Genomic DNA, 20,736 nt, shown 5'->3' with positions numbered 1-20,736 from the left:
ACTTTGTAGTGAACGGCACTCCTAACAAGATATAAATTCTATACTAGACAAGGAGTATAACAGGCAAAATAAATAAAATAGTAATGTCATAGAAAATTTGAAAATCTTTTCTTCACCCCTGTCATAGATATTAAGAAGTCTCTCTCCCAGACCCCTCATTGCCTCTCACCCCTCCCTTATCCCTCATTTGTCACAAGAGGAGAGCTGACAGCCCAGCATCTGTCTCCCTGCAAATTATCACCCACAGCCAAAGTAGCTTAAACAAACGCTGGCACACAAGAGGTGTCACCAACTCGATTAAAAATGCGAGGGTCTTTCCCCCTGCAGAGGCAGGAGTTAGACACACTCTGCGACAACTTAGCTCCAGCTGAGGAAGCTTGACTCCCAGGACGTCAAAGGGAATTTATCAGAGGTCTCACAGGATTTTCGGAACCAAAACGAAATATGGAATAACTAAAGTTCCATATGTCCGATAATAACGGGATCTATTTTTAGTGGCAGGGTCAGCCAAGGAACCATCTGCTATTTTTCCATTGCCATAAGCCTCCAGGGATCGGTAATGCAAAAGTTCCAGAATAGCAGATCACAACTGCGCCATGTGAAGTCTCTAAATAAAGGTAAATTCATAACGGAAAATATGGTATCACATTTGGACTTCTGGGATCAACCAGCGATAAGTTATCCCAAAAAACAGGTATCTTACTAAAAATGTGCAGGCTAGAGCCCAGCCCCTGTGATGTCAGGACAGGGGGGTGTGGGCAGGTTCCCCTTTCAGCATAAAAGAATCTGCTGAGGTTTGAGTAGCATTCTTGGCCCGGGAGTATATGTTTATCATAGTAAAAGATCGCGTTCGATAACGCGCAAATCAAGCGGAGTGCCTCCCCTCCACCTATATTGAACCATCTCAGCGATCGTATAGTAAGTCTTCTTTAATCCTGTTTTATTTTGTGTAACTGTATATGTATTGTAATTGTGCCCTTTGTAAAATTTTTGTATATTTTCCCTAACACTGCCTCCCTTTTGGATTAAATATAAAATGTAATAGTCTTGTTTCTTTTGCTCTGTAATCGTTCCCTCCCCCGAAGCCATATATGCTACCAAAAAGCAGGCATCCGGCCAGCCTGTATTATAGTTCAAACGCGGCCGGTGGTGGCAGCGAATAGTCATAAGTGGGCTATCGTGAAGTTGGCAGCGACCGTACGGGGCATAAACACATATTCCATGCATTGGAATTTGGAGGCGTGTATGCCATACGCTCGCTGTGCACTTGCTGATACCTACGTAGTGAGTAATCAGGATCGTGTGCTCGGAATCCCTGCTCAAATCTATGAAAAATTGTGTGATATTGTGTGATCTCCCCGGTGTCGTCCCTGAGGAACCCTGACAAATTGGTGGCAAGTGGTGGGATATTACAGAACATCAGTGGCTGGACTGAGCAATCATTCCTGTGACTGAAAAATTGCACGGTACTTGCGAGAATTCTGTGCAGAGTTTTAAGAAAGCAGACTCAGTGTTTTAATATTTTTTATCTGGGACATTACTGTACGTGTATCAGTTGCATCCCCTCCCCTTCTCTTGTTTTTCTGTCCTATCTTTTATCTGGCAATGATGGCTACACGTGGAGAGGCCTGGTATCACCAGCAGTCAAAGGCCACTCTCACTGCCCTCTGTGATTTGGAACAGATTGACCCCATGGGCAAAAACAAGTCCCAAATAATTGCTGAACTGTTGGCCAGCCAAGGCCCCGATGGAGCTGTTGCAGGGATGCCACCTGCTATTGCCAGCCAGACCCGCAGCCAGGGTAGTGTGGACCCCCACCTGCAGATGGCCTTGGAGCAGCTCGCAGCAGACGATCGTGAGGGACGACTGCAGCTGATCCTGAAATTCCAGGAGCGAGCAGAGCAACAGGCCAAAGCTGACCGAGAGGCTGCCGAGTGACAGGCCCAGGCTGAGAGAGCCGAGCGACAAGCCCAGGCTGAAAGAGCCGATCGACAGGCCGAAGCTGAGAGAGCTCAGTTACAGGCCAAAGCTGACCGAGAGGCTGCTGAGCGACAGGCCCAAGCTGACTGAGAGGAGCGGCAGGCCCAAGCAGAGCGTCTGTACCAGCTGGAGCTAATCCGGATTCAGAAGGAGCCACCCTCCACACGGACATATGAGTTCAACAGTGCCAACAGCTTTAAACCCCGTCCTGAGCTATTTGATGTAATGGAAAAGGACAGGGACTTGGACCTATTTCTGCGGGGATTTGAAAAAGCCTCTAGACAGTATCAGCTGCCTGAAGCCCAGTGGGCCAGGTATTTAACTCCAGGGTTCTGTGGAAAAGCTCTGGAGTTGTTTGCTTCTCTCCCTCGAGAACAAGATGGAGACTGAGGCTGTTAAGCAGTAGCAGCTGACTCGGGAGGTTTACCGAAAGAAGTTCAGAGCCCACCAGCATGGACCACATGATAGCTACAGTGATGTGGTGGATGGGCTCAGGACCAACTTTGAGCAGTGGGTCCAGGGACTGTCAATCACCATCTTCGAGGACCTGAAAGAGCTGATAGTGAAGGACCAGTTTCTTCTTCTTTGCCCTGTGGAAGTGAGGCAGTTTGTGCTGGACCGGGAGCCGAAGGAAGCCGCCAAAGCTGCCCAGATCACAGATACCTATGAGGCCAACCGCACGCCAGAGGTGCGGAAGTCAGCCGCCGCCAGCTGGAATGGGGGTAAGCCCACAACCACCGACAGTGTTCCAGCAAGCCGGCCATCAGCGGCTCCTGCCCCACCTTGGTCTGTGGCAACTTACAATCAGTCACCGTGGGTGATAAAGTCACTATGGGGCTCAAGGACACCGGAGCCGAACAAACCCTCATCCGCCCTGAGTTGGTGTCCCCTGAAGATCTTATTCCCGGGAAAACCCTGACTGTCACTGGGATTGGGGGTGTTCACCGTCCTTTGCCTGTGGCCCAGGTTTTCCTAGACTGGGGTGCGGGGAGGGACTTGCGGGAAGTGGGGGTATCTGAGAACCTCCTGACAAATGTGCTATTGGTGACTGTTCTGGGATGGTTGATTGCCTAATCTATTCCTGACAACCCTCCCAGATCTGATAATGTCTGTGATGAAAATGCTGATGATATGAACAATAACATGATGCATAATGATAATATGTCTTGTGGTTACCAAGTGCTCAGCCATGTCACCCTGCGGGGTGATGCTGCTTCGGACCCCCAAAATGGAGCCAGTATGCATGCCAAGGGCGATGGGAGCAGGCACGGGGACTTTGAGGCCAGCGGTCCCGTGCCGCTGACCAGTGTCATGATGGACTGTGACCTGGCCAGTCGTAGCTGTCCCATGACTGGCACAGCTCCTGAGGTATTGGGGGCTGATGGGGAGGTGGTGCACCCAGCCTGTCAGGCTGATGGTAAAGGGTTGTTGTCCTCCAGGGAGACGGCCTACATAGCCGCTGTCACTCGGAGTATGAGTACCCTGAACGCACATTATGCGCTGCCTTCTGGGCCCTCATCCCCTGGCGGGACAACAGAACTGGCTGTGGATGCAGAGCCGGTCCCTTCTGGCTACCACCAGCCAGGAGTTCCAGGTGGCCCTGCGCAAAATGCCAGCCTAGAGGCGTTAAGGGACCTCGCAGAGAAGCCCATCTCTGACTCTGATAAGGAGAGGGTATTCTGGTATCAGGGGAGGTTGTACCGGGAAACAGTCCTGTGTAACCCCCAACAGGAGTGGATGAGGAAAAGATAGCTGGTCATGCTCTATCAGTTTAGGGAGGAGTTGTTGCGGGTTGCCCATGAGATCCCACTAGCTGGACACTTGGGTGTCTGCAAAGCCAAGGCCTGGCTGTCGCACCACTTCTATTGGCCCCAGTTGGAGACAGATCTGGCCAACTACTGCCGCTCTTGTTTCACGTGTCAAAGAGTGGGGAAGTCGGGGCATGCACCCATGGCTCCCGTGATCCCTTTGCCACTGATAGAGGAGCCATTACAGAGGACTGCTGTGGACATCATTGACCCACTGGCCAATGAAAAACTTTTCATCCTTACTGTTGTATACTATGCTACCCGATACCCAGATGCAGTAGCTCTGTCCTCCATTCGGGCTCATAAGGTGGCAGATGCCCTTCTGCCCATTTTTTCAAGAGTAGAATTTCCCAGGGACATGCTTACGGACCAGGGAACTCAGTTCATGTCTCGTCTAATGGATGCTCTCTTTTAGAAAATGCAGGTGCTGCACCTGGCATCAAGTTCTTATCACCCACAGACCAATGGTTTGTGTGAACGATTCAATGGTACCCTTAAGCAGATGCTTAAGATTCTGGTTGAGTCCAATGCGAGCGACTGGGAGCGGTACCTCCCACACCTGCTCTTTGCTTACAGAGAGGTACCACAGGCCTCAACAGGGTTCTCCCCCTTCGAGCTCCTGTATGGCAGATGAGTCCGGGGGCGCCTTGGTCTGGTAAGAGAATCCTACGAAGGGGAACTGAACTCACCCGAAGTGTTCATCATAGAGTATGTCATGCTTCTCTATGATAAAATGCAGGCAATGACGCAGCTGGTACATGAGAATATGGTGCAGGCCCAGGCCAGCCAAAAGCTGTGGTGCGACCAGAACGCCCAGGAGCGGGTGTACAAAGTGGGTCAGAAGGTGTGGGTCCTAGTCCCCAGGACAAGCTTCAGATGGCCTGGGAAGGCCCATACCCCATATGCCAGAGCCTCAATGATGTGAACTACGTGGTCCCCATTGACCATGCCCGTAAGAGGCAGAAGGTCTTCCACGTCAACATGATGAAGGCTCATCATGACCGGGAGGCCTGTGCCCTTCCTGTGTGTAGCATCCCTGAAAAAGGCAAGACAGAAGTCCTTGTGGACTTACTGGCCGCTGCCCGGGACGGAGGGTCTATTAAGGGTGCGGAATTCAACCCGCAGCTATCCCCAGACCAGAAGTCCCAGCTGCGAGAGGTGTTCCAGCCTTACTTGACCCTCTTCATGGGTGTGCCAGGGAGGACACAGCTAGCTGTCCTCCTACAGAGAGTCAATCCGCTTGCCATGTGTCTTTAGAGGTGCAGAAAGACATGAAGGCAGAGATAGATGAAATGTTGGGTTTGGGGGTGATCCAAAGGTCCAAAAGTGCGTGGGCTTTCACAGCTCCCCATGCGTACCCAATGCCACACATCGATGAGCTGCTGGATCGCTTAGCTGGAGCCCAGTACTTCACAATTATGGACCTGAGTCGAGGATACTGGCAGATTCCTCTGTCTCAGGAGGTCCAGAAGAGGTCCCCCTTCATTACACCGTTTGGGCTGTATGAATCCCTTGTCATGCCCTTTGGCATGAGGAATGCACCTGCCACTTTCCAGCGATTAGTCAACCATCTGGTCGAGGGACTGGAGGGGTTCGCGGTTGCTTACCTGGATGACATTGCCGTCTTCAGTCCCACCTGGGAGGAACACCTGGCGAACCCTGAGCCCGGGAAGGTTGGTGCCATCACCTCCTGGCTTTCCCCCAAAACCAAGAAGCAGGTGTTGTCCTTCTTGGGTACGGCAGGATACTATAGGAAGTTTGTGCCCAACTATAGTGCCCTTGCTAAGCCCCTGACGGACTTCACGAAAAAGAAGCTACCACAGACGACTGGACAGCTGACTGTGAGTGGTCCTTCACGGCGCTGAAAGCTGCCCTGGCCAGTTCCCCAGTTCTGCAGGCCCCGGACTTCGCTTGGCGGTTTGTGGTCCAAACGGGCAACAGTGCGTTTGGCCTGGGTGCTGTGCTCAGCCAGGTAAACTAGCAGGGGGAAGAGCATCCAGTGATGTTTCTCAGCTGCAAGCTCTTACCCCGGGAAGTAGCATATGCCACTGTGGAGAAGGACTGCCTCAATACAGCGTGGGCCCTGCGGAAGCTGCAGCCCTATCTATATGGGTGCAACTTCACCATAGTGACTGACCACAACCCCCTCAGCTGGCTGCATCGGGTGTCCAGTGACAATGGCAAATTACTGCGGTGGAGCCTAGCTTTACAGCAGTACGATTTTACCATTCAGCACAACAAGGGTAGTGAACGACGGGCTGTCCCGTCAAGGAGATACCGAGGAGGTAGGCTTAAGGGGCAATCTGTAAATCCGCCCCTACGCCACCTCAAAGAGGGGGAGATGTCATAGAAAAATTGAAAATATTTTCTTCACCACTGTCATAGATATTAAGAAGTCTCTCTCCCAGACCCCTCATTGCCTCTCACCCCTCCCTTATCCTCCATTTGTCACAAGAGGAGAGCTGACAGCCCAGCATCTGTCTCCCTGCAAATTATCACCCACAGCCAAAGTAACTTAAAGAAATGCTGGCACACAAGAGGTGTCACCAACCCGATTAAAAATGCGAGGGTCTTTCCCCCTGCAGAGGCAGGAGTTAATTAGACACACGCTGCGACAACTTAGCTCCAGCTGAGGAAGCTTGATTCCCAGGACTTTAAAGGGAATTTATCATAGGTCTCGGAGGATTTTCGGAGCCAAAACTAAATATGAAATAACTAAAGTTCCATATGTCCGATAATAACGGGACCTATATTTTTAGTGGCAGGGTCAGCCAAGGAACAACATGCTATTTTTCCATAGCTGTAATCCCGTTTGGGGAGCATTAATGCAAAAGTACCAGAATAGCAGATCACAACTACACCATGTGTGGTCTCTAAATGCAGGTAAATTTACAATGGAAAATATGGTATCACGTTTGGGCTTCTGGGATTAAACAGCAATAAGTTATCCCCAAAACCAGATATCTTACTAAAAATGTGCAGGCTAGAGCCCAGCCTCTGTGATGTCAGGACAGGGGGGGTTGTGGGCAGGTTCCCCCTTCAGCAAAAAAGAATCTGCTGAGGTTTTCTTTGGCCCGGGAGTATATGTTTATCATAGCAAAGGATTGCGTTTGATAACGCTCAAATCAAGCGGAGTGTCTCCCCTCCACCTATATTGAATTGTCTCAGCGATCATATAGTAAGTCTTTTTTAATGCTGTTTTATTTCATGTAACTTTATATGTATTGTAATTGTTCCCTTTGTAAAATATTTGTAGATTTTTCCTAACACTGCCTGCCTTTTGGATTAAATATAAAATTTAATAGTCTTGTTTCTTTTGCTCTGTAATCGTTCCCTCCCCCGAAGCCATATATGCTACCAAACGCAGGCATCCGGCCAGACCTGTATTATATTTCAAACGCGGCTGGTGGTGGCAGCAAATAGTCATAAGTGGGCTATCGTGAAGTTGGCAGCGACCGTACGGGGCATATACACATATTCCATGCATTGGAATCCGGAGGTATGTATGCCATACGCTCGCTGTGTGCTTGCCGATACCTACGTAGTAAGTAATCGGGATCGTGTGCTCACGAATCCCTGCTCAATCCTGTGAATAAATGACAGAGTGACGGCAACGGTGAGCTATTGTGTGATCTCTCCGGTGTCGTCACTGAGGAACCCTGACAAGTAATTTTATTAGTTTCCACATCATACATAACACACAAGTAAAATTAAAAGTATGAAAGGAGATGTTAAAACAGAGGTGAACACCTATTGAAAGAATAAAGAAAAAACTGCCATTAGAGTACACTGTAGCTTATCACAGATAAGTATTGAGATTAGATGACAATTTATACCATTCACAAAATACAAGAGTACGCCCAGTCTCGCCCAAATGTGAGACTGATCTACTCCAAGACCAAGCCTGTATAAAACTTATACATAAGTATGTGAAATATTAATATAATCCAAGTGGGATGATAATGTTATATACTGGGTAGCTAGAACAGAAAGGACACAAACAGGATGGTTTGAGAGAAGTCAATATATGTAAAGAGATCTAGACATGATAGCTGAACACACGTTTCCAATGTGACTCGGGGGGAATCAATGTGCATATATTAATACACTGTGTGCAGAATTATTAGGCAAGTTTTATTTTAGAGGATTAATTTTATTATTGATCAACAACTATGTGTAACATACCTGGCGGCGTCCTTGCATAGTGGTCCATCTCCCACTGTGCAGGAGCGCGCACTTGATCTCCTGTCCAGAATGTCTCTCTGGCTTCCCTCCATGCTGTCTGTTTGTGTCTGTCTCTGCTGCTTAAGGGCGGCGCCCGATCACTTCCTGCTTTTTGTACCTGCTGTGGGTCACACCCCTTGTGCGTCCTCAGCCTATTGCTGTCTGACACTTGGTATATAGCTCAGCAGCTCCCTTCTATCCCTGCCTGAGCATAGTGTTTCCTTCAGGGTGTGCTTGCACTCTGAAGGTGCCAGGTCCCGTCTTTGTTTCCTTGTCTGCCTTTCCTGGAGGCTGTATTTCCAGGCCTGTCTGAACTTAGTCCTGTATGTCTCCTGCTTTGCGGTATCTGCTCCCGTGTCTGAACTGTGTCCTGTATGTCTCCTGCTTTGCGGTATCAGCTCCCGTGTCTGAACTGAGTCCTGTATGTCTCCTGCTTTGCGGTATTAGTTCCCGTGTCTGAACTGAGTCCTTTCTGTGTATCTTGTCTGTCCTGTCTGAACACGCTCCTAGCCTGTTCCTCCCGCCTTCTAGGGGCCGATTACCTAGACCCGCTCCTGTATCTTGTCTGTCCTGTCTGAACACGCTCCTTGCCTGTTCGTCCCGCCTCTCTGGGGGCAGTATTCCCAGACCCTCTCCTGTATCCCGCTGCAGTGTCGGTCTCCTCCGTACACTCAGTTCCAGTCTGAACTCTCTCCTATCCTTTACCTGTTTTGCCTCTATGTCCGTTCCCTTCCTTTTTCTGCAGAGTCTGAACTCGTACCTAACTCCTGCCTGTTGTCTCTGTACTCCCGTTTGTGAGTTTGTGGTCCACTCGCTACTTCACTGCAAGTACCCTGTGGGTGTCTGGCTCTGTCTTTCCCTTCCTGTCTGTTCCGTGTGAACAGAGTCCTGTCCTGCCCTGCTTCTGCCCGCTGCTCCGGCAGTCCTGTCCTGCCCTGCTTCTGCCCGCTGCTCCGGCAGTCCTGTCCTGCCCTGCTTCTGCCCGCTGCTCCGGCAGTCCTGTTCTGCCCGCTGCTCCGGCAGTCCTGTCCTGCCCTGCCTGTACCCCTCTGCCTGTAATGTTCCTGAGTCCCAGTGTGTACTGGGCCCTATCCCGCCTGTGTTCCTACCTGCTAGTGCCTCCCTGTCTGCACTCTAGCTGTGCTTGCCTGTACCCCCCCTGCCTGCTTACCCGCCTGCCTGCATACCAGTCGTGCCTGCCTATACCCACCAGTCTGTGTGCCAGCCTACCAGTCTGTTCCTGTATTCCCCTGTGTGGGTCAACAGCCGTGTCCGGGGTCTGTCCTGGAGTAGCACCTGGTCCCTCTGCTCGGTTCCTCCTTGGTGCACTGGCGTCGTATGCCGTCGTGCGACCCTGGTCGGATCGGGTGAATACCTAGTTACGCCCCTCCAGGCATTCACTCTCCGGCACGGTCCAGTGGAATCACTACCAATCACACGCACACGCCGCTTAGCCCGGGCGTGTGCATAACAGCATGCTCAGGCCATGGTTCCCGTTGAGCCCCACGGCCTTCGCCCTCTGAGAAGTTTTCCAGCGAATATATGCATTAAAATAAATAAATAAATTTTTTTTCTCTTAGCTGAGTTCCAGGCGAAATTACGCACCGTCCAGATGGATCTATCAGCTCTCGTTCCTGCGGATCCGCCACGTTACTATGGGGATCCAAGACAGTGTCGTGCATTTGTGGAGCAATGCATGCTACACTTTAAGGCCTACCCTCTCTATTTTCCTTCCGATTGGGCTAAAGTGGCCTTTATTATGTCTTACCTGGCGGGTGATGCCTTGGAATGGATCAACCCCCTATATGAAACACAGGATCCGATCCTCCGGGACCTAATGGCCTTCCTGGTGGCCTTTCTAATGGTCTTCGATGATCCTAACCCGGAGGCTCCTGCTGAAGCTTCACCTCCCAATATCCCGGAGCAGCCCCGATGGGTAATGTGTGTGGGTAGCGCAATAGTCCTCCAGCCCAATGAGACTACTGCCCACCCAGAATCCTCACAGGGTGACTACGCTTTCCGGAATACTTCTCTCAACCTCAAGAGGCAGTCCAGACGTGCTAGACTTAGAGGCAAGCCGTCACGCCAGGGTCTGTCCTCCCTGAGACCTCCTGACCCCAACCTTGAAGTCCCTACTGAAGCTTCATCTCCCTGTATCCCGGAGAAACCCCAGGTTACCTCTGAGTCTGTGCACCTCTACTACCTGGCGGAGGATCCCCTGTTGCCTCCTGAATCCTCCGGGATACCACTCGATGACAAATGGAGAGAGACTTCTCTACACCCGGTACTCAATACTTTGTCCGCTTCGTCCTGTGAGCCTGACAATGGGTACCCCAAAGTGGTAGTTACTCCCGAGTCTCTACACCCCTCCGACCAGGCGGAGGACCTCCAGTTGTGTTCAGAACCCTTCGGGGTGCCACCTGGTGGTGAATGGACAGAGACTTTCCTATACTCGGTACCCGATACCTCGCCTGCTTCCTCCAGTGAGTCCAACCTAGTGTACTCCGAAGCAGAGGTTACTCCCGAGTCTCTACACCCCTCCGACCAGGCGGAGGACCTCCAGTTGTGTTCAGAACCCTTCGGGGTGCCACCTGGTGGTGAATGGACAGAGACTTTCCTATACTCGGTACCCGATACCTCGCCTGCCTCCTCCAGTGAGTCCGACCTAGTGTACTCTGAAGCAGTTGTTTTCTCTGAGCCTCTGCACTCTTCTGACCCGGCGGAGGACCTCCAGTTGTTTCCTGAATCCTCCGGGGTACCACCAGATAACAAAGAGACAGTGACTTTTCCTCATTATGTACCTGATAACCCGTCTATTTTTTCCTGTGAGCTTGACAAGATGTACCTCGAAGCAGAGATTACCCTCAAGTCTCTGTCCCCCTCCAACCCAGTGAACGACTGGTCCTCGAATTCCCTGCGGAAGATTCTGGCAGGCCTGAAGAAGAGGGGGCGTAAGGGGGGAGGTACTGTAACATACCTGGCGGCGTCCTTGCATAGTGGTCCATCTCCCACTGTGCAGGAGCGCGCACTTGATCTCCTGTCCAGAATGTCTCTCTGGCTTCCCTCCATGCTGTCTGTTTGTGTCTGTCTCTGCTGCTTAAGGGCGGCGCCCGATCACTTCCTGCTTTTTGTACCTGCTGTGGGTCACACCCCTTGTGCGTCCTCAGCCTATTGCTGTCTGACACTTGGTATATAGCTCAGCAGCTCCCTTCTATCCCTGCCTGAGCATAGTGTTTCCTTCAGGGTGTGCTTGCACTCTGAAGGTGCCAGGTCCCGTCTTTGTTTCCTTGTCTGCCTTTCCTGGAGGCTGTATTTCCAGGCCTGTCTGAACTTAGTCCTGTATGTCTCCTGCTTTGCGGTATCTGCTCCCGTGTCTGAACTGTGTCCTGTATGTCTCCTGCTTTGCGGTATCAGCTCCCGTGTCTGAACTGAGTCCTGTATGTCTCCTGCTTTGCGGTATTAGTTCCCGTGTCTGAACTGAGTCCTTTCTGTGTATCTTGTCTGTCCTGTCTGAACACGCTCCTAGCCTGTTCCTCCCGCCTTCTAGGGGCCGATTACCTAGACCCGCTCCTGTATCTTGTCTGTCCTGTCTGAACACGCTCCTTGCCTGTTCGTCCCGCCTCTCTGGGGGCAGTATTCCCAGACCCGCTCCTGTATCCCGCTGCAGTGTCGGTCTCCTCCGTACACTCAGTTCCAGTCTGAACTCTCTCCTATCCTTTACCTGTTTTGCCTCTATGTCCGTTCCCTTCCTTTTTCTGCAGAGTCTGAACTCGTACCTAACTCCTGCCTGTTGTCTCTGTACTCCCGTTTGTGAGTTTGTGGTCCACTCGCTACTTCACTGCAAGTACCCTGTGGGTGTCTGGCTCTGTCTTTCCCTTCCTGTCTGTTCCGTGTGAACAGAGTCCTGTCCTGCCCTGCTTCTGCCCGCTGCTCCGGCAGTCCTGTCCTGCCCTGCTTCTGCCCGCTGCTCCGGCAGTCCTGTCCTGCCCTGCTTCTGCCCGCTGCTCCGGCAGTCCTGTTCTGCCCGCTGCTCCGGCAGTCCTGTCCTGCCCTGCCTGTACCCCTCTGCCTGTAATGTTCCTGAGTCCCAGTGTGTACTGGGCCCTATCCCGCCTGTGTTCCTACCTGCTAGTGCCTCCCTGTCTGCACTCTAGCTGTGCTTGCCTGTACCCCCCCTGCCTGCTTACCCGCCTGCCTGCATACCAGTCGTGCCTGCCTATACCCACCAGTCTGTGTGCCAGCCTACCAGTCTGTTCCTGTATTCCCCTGTGTGGGTCAACAGCCGTGTCCGGGGTCTGTCCTGGAGTAGCACCTGGTCCCTCTGCTCGGTTCCTCCTTGGTGCACTGGCGTCGTATGCCGTCGTGCGACCCTGGTCGGATCGGGTGAATACCTAGTTACGCCCCTCCAGGCATTCACTCTCCGGCACGGTCCAGTGGAATCACTACCAATCACACGCACACGCCGCTTAGCCCGGGCGTGTGCATAACACTATGTTCTCGATCAACCCAAAAGACTCATAAATATCCAAGCTTAATATTTTTGGAAGTTGGGGAGTTTTTTTTTTAGATTTGGCTATCTTAGGAGGATATCTGTTTGTGCAGGTAACTATTACTGTGCAGAATTATTAGGCAACTTAATAAAAACCAAATATAATCTCACTTGTTTATTTTCACCAGGTAAACCAATATCAGTGCACAAAATTTAGAAATAAACATTTCTGACACGCAAAAACAAAAACCCCAAAAATTAGTGATGAATATAGCCACCTTTCTTTATGATGACACTCAACAGCCTTCCATCCATAGATTCTGTCAGTTGCTTGATCTGTTTTTGATCAACATTGCGTGCAGCAGCCACCACAGCCTCCCAGACACTGTTCCGAGAGGTGTACTGTTTTCCCTCCCTGTAGATCTCACATTTTATGATGGAACACAGGTTCTCTATGGGGTTCAGATCAGGTGAACGAGGGGGCCATGTCATTATTTTTTCTTCTTTTAGACCTTTACTGGCCAGCCACGCTGTGGAGTAGTTGGATGCATGTGATGGAGCATTGTCCTGCATGAAAATCATGTTTTTCTTGAACGATACGGACTTCTTCCTGTACCACTGCTTGAAGAAGTTGTCTTCCATAAACTGGCAGTAGGTCTGGGAGTTGAGCTTCACTCCATCCTCAACCCGAAAAGGTCCCACAAGTTCATCTTTGATGATACCAGCCCATACCAGTACCCCACCTCCACCATGCTGGCGTCTGAGTCGGAGTGGAGCTCTCTGCCCTTTACTGATCCAGCCTCTGGCCCATCTATCTGGCCCATCAAGAGTCACTCTCATTTCATCAGTCCATAAAACCTTTGAAAAATCAGTCTTAAGATATTTCTTGGCCCTTTCTTGACGTTTTATCTTATGTTTCTTGTTCAAAGGTGGTCGTTTTTCAGCCTTCCTTACCTTGGCCATGTTCCTGAGTATCGCACACCTTGTGCTTTTTGATACTCCAGTAACGTTGCAGCTCTGAAATATGGCAAAACTGGTGGCGAATGGCATCTTGGCAGCTTCCCACTTGATTTTCCTCAATTCATGGGCAGTTATTTTGCGCCTTTTTTGGCCAATACGCTTCTTGCGAGCTTGTTGGCTATTTGCCATGAAACGCTTGACTGTTCAGTGATCACGCTTCAAAAGTTTGGAAATTTCAAGACTGCTGCATCCCTCTGCAAGACATCTCACAATTTTGGACTTTTCAGAGCCCGTCAAATCTCTCTTCTGACCCATTTTGCCAAAGGAGAGGAAGTTGCCTAATAATTAAGCACACCTTATATAGGGTGCTGATGTCATTAGTCAACACCCCTCCTCATTACAGAGATGCACATCACCAGATTTACTTAATTGGTAGTTGGCTCTCAAGCCTATGCAGCTTGGAGTAGGACAACATGTATAAAAAGTATCATGTGATCAAAATACTAATTTGCCTAATAATTCTGCATGCTGTGTATAATCATAATAGGCCGACATTAGCTCATTCAAAGTCAAGTGAAATGAAGTATGGACAAAAGGTATAAATACCTAGAATTCATTCAAAAGCTATACAAGGCACATAGGAGACCACCGAACACAGCAACACTAGTAAAAGTGCTGGTGCATAGATGGCAGTGTCATGTAACAAATATAAGTATATAAAGCAAGACAAACAAGTGTGGATGCCCTCGGGAGAAGCTGATCATGAAACGCGAGTCAAGGGAACATCTCGGCAGGACGTCCAAACTGGTTTGGTTAACGATAAACAACATAAACATTACACGTGTGCCGTGATATATCTGTAAGCTAAATTTAAGACACCTCAGCTCTGCAGTATTATAAAAAGTTCTCTTTCAGGGTATGTGCACGCGATGCAGAAATGAAGCAGAAAATTTCTGCATCATTTCTGCATCTCCCTGGCAGAAAAAACGCATGCAGATTGTGCATGCGTTTTTCCTGCGGAATACATGCAGATTCACATGCGTTTCCGCATGTGGATTGACAAGCGCTTTCCAGGCGATTTTAGCATCACCTGGAAAGTGCTTGACAACTAGGTCACACTATATAAATCCATGCAAACAGCATGGATTTATATAGTGTGACCCGAGAGAGTGTATATACTTGCCTCCGATGGCCCGCGCTGTCCCGCTCACTCCGTTCTCCCTCGCCGGCAACTTTGAATTGAAAGACCTGCCGACGTCAGCGTCACGTGACCCGTCACATGACTCTGACGTCAGCGCAGGTCCTTCAACTCACTGCAAAGTGCCGGGAACCAAGCAGGAGCGGTGAGCGGGCCAACAGAAGGTAAGTATACATTTATTTTTTATTTTATTCTTTTTTTTACAGATTTTTTAATGGTACCTGGGAGTGGATGAGACTCTCCTCTCCTCCACACCCGGGTACCATCCGCACATTAGAACGCATCAATTATGCAAGTACAGATGCAGTCTTGCAGAATTGGCGCGTTCTAATGCAAGTCAATGGTGGCGAAAACGCAGCGTTTCCGCAAAATTAATGGACATGCTGCGTATTTTTGAGCGCCGCGTTTACGCTGCGGAAAAATCCGCATCATGGGCACAGCACATGCGGATTTCAATTGGGGAACATTGCTGCCCTTCTACCATGCGTTTTTAATGCGTTTCCGCGGCGTTTACGCAGCTGCAAAAACGCAGCGGAAACGCATTAAAAACGCATCGTGTGAACTCGGCCTCAAGGTCTAATATTTCTTCTTGAAACTCATCTGACATAAAATATTGTCCCTTACGAGAGTTTAGATTGCCAAGAGCCACCGAGCCCCATACTCTAATTACCCCAGAGAGGTTTCACCACTAGTTACTCAATTTTTACTGGTGAAGACTGTTCAGTTTGATCATTTTAGTAGATGTGTTATTGTCTATACTGTGATTTAACCACTTCCTGCAGACAGTTTTGTGTTCCTAATCAGCCCCATTCTTCAAATCTGACTTGTGTCACTTTATGTGGTGATAACTTTGGAATTCTTCACAAAGGATAATGGTAAACAATTGGACCTTACAAATTATTTTCCAACTTTTCTTGAATCCAACAATCCCCTATATACGGTTATACACTACTGTCTGGGCACATGGAAGGTTAAGAAGGGAAGGAGCGCCATTTAGCTATTCGAATGCAGATCTTGCTGTTTGCAGACACAATGTATTGGGGGCACTGTTCTTGGTCACCTTGCAGCTCAAAAGATGGCTACCACAAACAGTCTTGGCGCTATCTACTCTATTTTCCAGATCCCATGGATTATCTTGCTCATTAACCTTTAATCATTCTACACTACATGGATTTGGACTTGCACGGAGACCCCTAGGCTTGGGCCATGGTGGTATCTGCTGTTCTGTGGTGTGAGATGGGAAGAAGAATAGTCAGGTAGCCGGGTCATAACCATGAGGGCAGTGAAAATACAAAATCAGAAGACTCAAGAGTAGTCAGTAAACGGGCAGGGGCCACAACAGGAGGACTGAACCAGAGGAAAACTAGGCTGTTTCTGGAAGCTTACGACAATATGCTTAAGGGGGCTAACGGACACGTAGTTTATAGGAGGTAGGTATCACAGAGATGGCTGTCCTCTGTGATGTAACTCGGAATGTTACTCTAGTACACTTAAGCACTAAGAGGACTGTTTGGTGTATCTGGGACCGGGTTACGGGTAGTTGGAGAGATAGGCGTTTCTACCTACCCACATACCTCACCTCTGGGTGTGGTTAAAATATAAAATGGAGGCCGTTGTTTGGCACATGTTCTGTGTGTTTGGAGGGAGAAGGCCTCCTGTGTGTTGTGGTCTTCCGACTGAGCCAGTGACCTGGATGCCACCCAGCTTGTGTGCCCACAGGACTGGCAAACCAGAGACTTTGCCTTAAGGAATCTTTACTTTGTTTTTGCCTGAACTAGAGGCTGTTTGTATTCCTTTTGCTTTTGCCTGGTTTATGAATTTATAAGCCAACATGGACATTTAAAGGAACATGCTTCTTGTTTGCCTGCCAACGCACCCAAGTGAGTAGAAACCCCACAATGCTTATAGCTTTTGTAGGGTGTGATGCTTGCATATGGGCTGAAGCAGGGAGCAGATTACTCCAGCTGTACAGGACACACACACATACTGCCAGATGGGAAGGTACTACAGGTCCCAGGCACCCTAATCTTAGTGGCTGGACAGAGCCTGCACCACCCAGAGCTTCTGGATCCGACATCTCCTCCATCACCAGCGCTGCCTGCAGGATGAATAAGGCAGCACCTAGTGGCAGAAGCAGATGTCGCAGGAGCAGATCCCAGATGAAATGGGACCCACCATTTGCCGAAGCCCCAACATGAAAAAAAATGGCAGAAAACCAGAGCAGTAGAAATCCCCATAAAGTGACTCAATTTTGGAAATTATAACCCTCAGTGAATTAATCTATAGGAGTAGTGACTATATTGACTTCACAGCCACTTTCTGGAAATTAGCACGCAGTGGATGCTGAAGAGTAAAAATTGCCATTTTATTGCCCAACACATAGTGCCCAGATTGTGCTCCTGGAGACACACACTGTAAATTAAGTGGGTTCTTCTCACTATAGTAATGCCAAATACATGGATGCTAAATGTGGTTTGGGCGCACTGCGAGGCTGAAAAGCAAGAGATGATATGACTTTGGGAGAGCGAATATTGCTGGATTGGTTTATGGAAGCCATGTTGCTTTTCAAGAGCCTTTGAGCCAATAATGATGTTCAAACCTTTGTTTTTCCACTGACAGATGATGGACCTGAGTGGGGACTTGTTTTTTTGCAAGATGTGTAGAAGTTATTATTGGTATTATTTTCGCCAACATAACATTGTTTGGTGGATTTTTATAACAAATTTGGGAGGCAGAATGAACTCAGTTGAACACCACGCTCCGTGTGTACTGGTTCATCCTATGAGATTTTCTATTAGACTGTGAACGGTCATTGTCTTGGTGAAAAATTCAATATTTTTAACAATTTGCTGTTTCTAGAGAGAGTTTAAGTAGAAATGTTCAAAAATATAAAATTCAAGGATATTTTATTCAAAAATAATACTTGGTTTTATTCTTAGCAGATCACTGTACCAGGAGATCAGAGGGACTGCCGACATCTTCAGTTTTTAAATCAGATGATCTCGAGATCCCACAGGATACAATTGAGGTGAATGCCATTGCTCCAGATATACCATCATCCCTTCACAGCAAAGATCTGTCATCTGATCCTTTGAAAGAGGTCCTGTCTTCTGATTCATTACCGACTACTAAGGAAAATCAAAGTCACAAAATAAGCATTAAAAAACAAACTGCTCCTAAAGCAAATAAGCCATTTTCATGTTCAGAATATGGAAATAGTTTTCCCCCTGAAATGTCTTTTAAACATCCAAAAATTCATACAGTGGAAAATAGATTTTCTTGTTCCGAGTGTGGGAAAGGTTTTAACCAGAAATCAGCTTTTGTTAGGCACCAGAGAATTCACACAGGGGAGAAGCCTTTTTCCTGTTCAGAATGTGGGAAATGTTTTACAGACAAATCAACACTTGTTGTACATCAGCGAACTCACACAGGGGAGAAGCTTTTTTTCATGTTCAGAATGTGGGAAATGTTTTAACCAGAAATCAAATTTTGTTACGCACCAGAGAACCCACACAGGGGAGAAGCCCTTTTCCTGCTCAGAATGTGGGAAATATTTTAACCATAAATGGTTTCTTGCTATACACAAAAGAACTCACACAGGGGAGAAACCTTTTTCATGTTCAGAATGTGGGAAATGTTTTAACCAGAAATCTGATTTGGTTAAGCACCAGAGAATTCATACAGGGGAGAAGCCTTCTTTCTGTTCAGAATGTGGGAAGTATTTTACACGGAAAGCAAGTTTTGATAACCACCAGAGAATTCATACAGGGGAGACACGTTTTTTATGTTCAGAATGTGGGAAATGTTTTAACCAGAAATCTGATTTGGTTAAGCACCAGAGAATTCACACAGGGGAGAAGCCTTTTTCCTGTTCAGAATGTGGAAAATATTTTACACGGAAATCAAGTTTTGATAACCACCAGAAAACTCACACAGGGGAGAAGCCTTTTTCCTGTACAGAATGTGGGAAATATTTTACACAGAAATCAAGTATTGTTAACCACCAGAGAACTCACACAGGGGAGAAGCCTTTCTCCTGTTCAGAATGTGGGAAATATTTTACACAAAAATCACATTTAGTTAACCACCAGAGAACTCACACTGGGGAGAAGCCTTTCTCCTGTTCAGAATGTGGCAAAGATTTTACACAGAAATCACATTTAGTTAACCACCAAATAATTCACACAGGGGCGAAGCCTTTTTCATGTTCTGAATGTTAGAAATATTTGAACCAAAAGTTGTATCTTCATAACCCCTTTATCCCCCGAGCCTGTTTTCACCTTCATGACCAGGCCAAATTTTACTCTGGAACTGATTCTGAGAGTGTTTTTTTGTGACATATTGTACTTCATGACAGTGGTAAAATTTGTTTGATATGACTTGCGTTTATTTGTGAAAAAAAATGGAAATTTGGTGAAAATTTAGCAAAGTTCAGACTTTTAATTTTTATGCTCTTAAATCAGAGCGCTGTTATGACACACAAAATAGTAAATAAATAACATTTCCCACATGTCTACTTTACATCCATACAATTTTTGAAGCAAAATATTTTTTGTTAGGAAGTTGTAAGGGTTAAAAGTTGACCAGCGATTTCTCATTTTTCCAACAAAATTTACAAAAACATTTTTTTAGAGACCACATCACATTTGAAGTGACTTTGAGGGGACTGTATGACAGAAAATACCCAAAAGTGACACCACTCTAAAAACTGTAACCCACAAGGTGCTCAAAACCACATTCAAGATTTTTATTAGCCCTTAATGTTCTTCACAAGAATTAATGGAATGTGGAAGGAAAAAATTCACATTAAACTTTTTTTGCACAAAAAATGTATTTTATAACCTGTTAGTGATTTATTACCTATTACAGTCTGGGAAGGTCATTCAAAACCACCCACTGTGATCTCTTGAGTGAACAACTCTCTGCTGCCCCCTATCGGCCGGACAATTACACGATTGGCTGATGATTGGAGGCCACAGGCTGTTTGCACTAACAGACCGGTTATCAGAAAACTAACAGTGAGCGTATGGTATATACACCTCCGGATTCCAAAACATGGAATATGTGTATATAACCCCGAACAATCACCGCTAACTCCATGATAACTCCAGACTACTCGCTGCCATCACCAATCGTTTATAAGGCCGATTGGATAGTGTATGGCTTTGAGGCACGGTTACAGAACAAAAGGAACAGAACTGTTAAATGTTATATTTAATTCCAATGAAAAATATACAAAAGATTTTACAAAGGGGACAAAACAATACTGTATACAATTACATAAAATGAAAATAATAAAAAAGAAACTTACTACGACCATCACAGGTATGATTCGGCCTACCAAAGGAAAGCGCTTCGTTTGAAGAACGTCCAGTGGACGGGAATCATGCAGACACCGAAATGTATCTCTCTACAGCAGTGTTTCTCAACTCCAGTCCTCAGGACCCCACAACAGATCATGTTTTCAGGATCTCCTTAGTATTGCACAGGTGAGAGAACTTCCATCACCTGTGCAATACTAAGGAAATCCTGAAAACATGGCCTGTTGCGGGGTCCTGAGGACTGGAGTTGAGAAACACTGCTCTACAGGAACCCAGATCATGATTTGGCTTGATCTTTTATCAACTCCTGATTCCCACCCACACACTCCCCCATGATGACCTCACATGGGTCAAGTTATAGGCTGGTCTCAGCCATTCATGATTTTATGAAATCCCCAACTTATGTGATAACGCCTCTCCGGATGATCCCAAAAGTTCAAGATTGATGCCATATTTTCCATTGGGATTTTATCTTCACTTAGATAGTAAACATGGCATAGCTGTTGTCAGTTATCTGAATACTGTGGATTTGTGGCTCATTGGTAGGGGTTACAGTTCTGAAAAATTGTGTCTTCTTTCCCTTTTAGCCCCTGTGCTGAAAATCTATGTCTCATTAATATCAGATTTGTATAAATTGTAGTATTCTATATTTTATTTCGCAGACATACTGTCTGCTGAAGCTGTTCTGATAAAAGGAATATGTATGCAGGGTGACAATAGCCATTTCTAAAGAGTGTGAGGAATCTGCTTTAAGCT

At 47.6% G+C, this 20,736-nt stretch overlaps 1 pseudogene; it reads left to right on the top strand.

The window, feature by feature from the left end:
- LOC141212811 (uncharacterized) overlaps nt 1-20,118 on the top strand; it is a 31,232-nt pseudogene extending 11,114 nt beyond the window's left edge.
- The last annotated feature ends 618 nt before the right edge of the window (nt 20,119-20,736 follow it).

The sequence above is a fragment of the Phyllobates terribilis genome, unplaced genomic scaffold (assembly GCF_046119375.1).
Source record: "Phyllobates terribilis strain yellow unplaced genomic scaffold, ASM4611937v1 Scaffold_186__1_contigs__length_3700242, whole genome shotgun sequence".
NCBI classification, from domain to species: domain Eukaryota; kingdom Metazoa; phylum Chordata; class Amphibia; order Anura; family Dendrobatidae; genus Phyllobates; species Phyllobates terribilis.
This window is presented reverse-complemented; position numbering and strand designations above follow the sequence as displayed.